The sequence below is a fragment of the Passer domesticus genome, chromosome 1 (assembly GCF_036417665.1).
Source record: "Passer domesticus isolate bPasDom1 chromosome 1, bPasDom1.hap1, whole genome shotgun sequence".
In the NCBI taxonomy this organism is placed as follows: domain Eukaryota; kingdom Metazoa; phylum Chordata; class Aves; order Passeriformes; family Passeridae; genus Passer; species Passer domesticus.
Genome location: NC_087474.1, coordinates 93,662,352 through 93,666,349, shown reverse-complemented (window position 1 = coordinate 93,666,349; position 3,998 = coordinate 93,662,352). Strand labels below are relative to the sequence as shown.

At 36.2% G+C, this 3,998-nt stretch overlaps 1 long non-coding RNA gene across 1 annotated transcript; it reads left to right on the top strand.

Annotated features, from left to right (window-relative positions):
- Positions 1-907: 907 nt before the first annotated feature.
- On the top strand, positions 908-2,478 carry LOC135288821 (uncharacterized). Its single transcript, XR_010351733.1, has 3 exons — positions 908-1,115; positions 1,818-1,933; positions 2,407-2,478. It is a non-coding gene; the product is annotated as an uncharacterized LOC135288821 (long non-coding RNA).
- The last annotated feature ends 1,520 nt before the right edge of the window (positions 2,479-3,998 follow it).

Below are 3,998 nucleotides of genomic sequence, written 5' to 3'. Positions count from 1 at the left end.
TTATCCAATATATAGAGAGATGTTCATCAACACAAATGTTCTTGAAAACAAAATGCAATTATTGGTATATTCATGAGAGGCTGTTATTATGATATATCTCAGCACTTGTCAGTCTCTCCATATGTGTATTTTCCTTGTTTTTAATTAATTTTCAATCACTTGAGTGCCTAACTGAGGGAGCTTTAACTTCATGATGAATGTGTGTCTTTTGTTCTGAGAGCTCACTGTTCACAAATGCATCAGAAAAGCTTTTGAAGCTCGATGCAGAGAATGCATCCTTACCCCTATTAAAAAGTATCCTTCATAAATTCAGGTGTTTGCTGACTACCTGCATGACTTCCAGCATCTTAACCCCCAACATATAACAATTGCACTTCCCTGCTAGAGCACAGCTGCACAGTATTTTGGATGAAGTCAGCAAGCTTCAGCAGTGCTTTGGGCGAAAGCTCTTGCAGAAAGTGAAACATTAGGTGGAAAGTGTAAGACAATCACTCATGGCAAATGAATGAAGTTCAGTCTGTTTGGTAATGCTCAAGACAAGTGGAGCAATGATAGCTGAAGTTAAAACTGAAGAGTCACAAACACCTTTGGGAAAAAGAAAACAGCTTCAAACACAGAGTGAAAACTGGAAAACAGTGATGCAGAAAAGGCCTCTCCCTTTGATTCAGCTTATCACTTGGCCTCTAAAGGAACTCCTAACACTCATGGAAACTCCCTCAAGCCCAGCCCTGCTGGTTAAGTACAAAGAAATTCTCTTGCAAGCTGCAAAGCTTTTTGAAGACCACCAGCCACAGGTGTTCTGAATGCTTCTCAACCCACCTGCCTGTTGACAATTAAGGCTAAGAGAGCAATGACAAGGTTGAAACCCACACAGTCTAATGGAAATTTATAATACCCGACAATGATAAGTTAGAAAGTAATTTTAATCTAGATTTTATATACAAAAAAATGATCAAGGAATAGTTTATTTGAATGTTACCCACCAACTCTAAGGTTTACATAAGCCAGTATGAAATCAGAAGATTTAAAAAATTTTCTTATACAAAATGGACTTCCTCAGAAGATTACAACTCAATTTAAAGTGATATAGAAAGAAATAAGTTATGCTAGCCAAGGTACAGAGCCATCTCTTCAAATTGAGATCAAACACCTCAAATCTATAGCTCATCTTAGGACTGAACACACATTAAGTTTGGCCAGATGGACTGACAGTATTTTAATATGAACATTCTGGTTTGATTTTGGTTTTGGTTGTTTTTTTTTTGTTTTTTTGGTGGGGTTTTTTTTTAGTTTTTTTTTGTTGTTGTTGTTGTTGTTGTTGGTTTGGTCTTGTTTTAATAGCTCATTGCAGATTTATCTCTTAAAAGTAGGTGCTATGAAGTATAAGAGCAGATATTTTAAAATTTTATGTCCTTGTTGTAAAGAAAGTTTGTAAACTTGTATTCAGCTGAGGAAAATTTGTGCTATCTGCAGGCATCTTCCTCCAAAGCTGGACCCAGCCCTCAGGAGTGATACTGAAGGGCCATTTACACCAAGAAATTTTCTTTGGAAAACCAAGTGACACTAGCTTTTTATTTGTTTGCTTTGGGGTTTTTTACCATTTCTCATACATCAAGATTTAAATTTTGATGACTTGTGCATCTGTTCTGGAAAGTCTGAGTATTGGCCTGATATTCCTGGAAGGATATAGTTTGAACACTAGGCTTAAATTCTGCGAGAACTAGAATTTTTACTGTGGGGAGAAATGATATTATTTTAATTCGCTCATTTAAGTTCAAGGTTAAATTAGTTAAATTAATTCATATGTCACCATCTAGAGCTATGAGACTGAGATGCTGCTACAGTGGATGAGACCAAAAGTTCGTCTAGCTCATCAACCCTTTCCTGATAGAAGCCAGCAGCAGCTGCTTGGGTAAAGAGTAGAAGACACGAGGTATGTGTAGAGTAATCCTCACCTGTAATCTGTTTATATATTCCCAGCTTTTGCAGCAGTATAGGGATTTGTGGAAGCAAAGATTATATGCAGATCAGAAAGATTTTTTATTCATGAATGGGCCTGGTTTTCATTCATGTGACTAATCCCCATTTATACTTTTGGTTTCCAGAATTTGCTCATGCAGGGAGTTTTACCATTAGTGCATTATTAAAAGTACTTCTCTTTTGCTTTAGTTTAAATATTTTGCCTGATAATTTTAACGGCTTCGCATGAGTACTTATGCTGGAAGGAAAGGCAAATACTAAATCTCTGTATGATAGTTGTTCCCTCTTTACCTCCTGCAAGAAAATTATGCTTTTATAGATTTGTATTATATTTGTCTTCTTTTTTCCTTTTCAAGTTAAAATCTTTGATTAATGCACATTAATGAATGTTCTTTTCATAGAATATCCTCTCCTTTTCTTGACTAGGTTAATTTGTTATTCTCTAGTCATCAGGAAGGATGAGAACTACATAGCAAATAAGTTACATAGGCTTACCAGGTATTTACCAGCCAGAATTATGTTCTGTTTATGTACTGCTCCATTCCAAATAATTCCCAGTGTAACCTGCCATTGCCAATTTGACTTGCACTGATCCAATTAATTAAAAAAAGAAACCTCTCCAAAACCTAATCTAAGTTTGTTTGGTTTGGTTTGGTGATTTTGGTTTTTTTTTTGTTTGTTTGTTTTTGGGTTTGTTTTTTTTTCAGTGATTCAAGGCAAAAAATATATTTTATACTGACTCCAGGGGCATGTAAACAGTAAAGTTACAGTGAAAAATGCAAAATGTCTCTGTAATCTCAGCATCAATAAATGTGTCTTAGATATTTCTTAAAGGTAAATTTTCAGTTAAGATATTAAACATAAAATAAGTTTATGGAATAATTTAATCGATAAACTGTAAATTAGATTTATATGTTATAAGTATTTTTTTTTAGAAAGAGCTAGAAGTACATGCCCCAAACAGTATAAAGCATTAGGCACAATGATCTAATAAAATCTATCTTCTGAAATAATCTTTCCACTGCCTTCTAAGACTCTTTCACTGCTATGAAATAGCTTTTAAAACCTCTTAGTATTGCACAATACAACAAAATGCTATCTACATGCTGAATATATTGCTTTGATGTATTTTTCATTTATTTCAAAACAATATATTCTGAGATATAAAGTCCAGCTGAGAGGATTTTACAGGGCAAGGAAGAGTTTGTCATCATTACAGGACTTGGCCATATAGTTTTGCAGTTCTCCAGAAATCTGTAGTGATTCATGCTCACTAAGGTGAAGTACAACAAAATATTAACATATCCTTTACATAAAGAAAGAGGCAATACAAGATAGAACAGATAAGAAGGCATCATTAAACAGGCTGACCACAAAGGGACCATGATTGGTAAGGTCCCTTCAACTTACTGATGCACATCATATTTACCATAGGTGTAGACATGCTCTATGGAAGTGAGTGCTGGGAAATCTGGTCAGTTTGGGCCTCTGCTTGTCCAAGCAAAGTTAGGTCTTGATCACATTTTGCAGTTTGAAAGTAATGTGGTAGTTTAGTCTAGTATAAGTACACTGAAGAAATTAATCAGGTATGCTATGTATGTGTGGGACATACATTTGACTTTCCCTGCTTGAAATTATAAATGGTTTAATAGAGAACACACAGGAAGGAAGGAAGGAAGGAAGGAAGGAAGGAAGGAAGGAAGGAAGGAAGGAAGGAAGGAAGGAAGGAAGGAAGGAAGGAAGGAAGGAAGGAAGGAAGGAAGGAAGGAAGGAAGGAAGGAAGGAAGGAAGGAAGGAAGGAAGGAAGGAAGGAAGGAAGGAAGGAAGGAAGGAAGGAAGGAAGGAAGGAAGGAAGGAAGGAAGGAAGGAAGGAAGGAAGGAAGGAAGGAAGGAAGGAAGGAAGGAAGGAAGGAAGGAAGGAAGGAAGGAAGGAAGGAAGGAAGGAAGGAAGGAAGGAAGGAAGGAAGGAAGGAAGGAAGGAAGGAAGGAAGGAAGGAAGGAAGGAAGGAGATTGGATG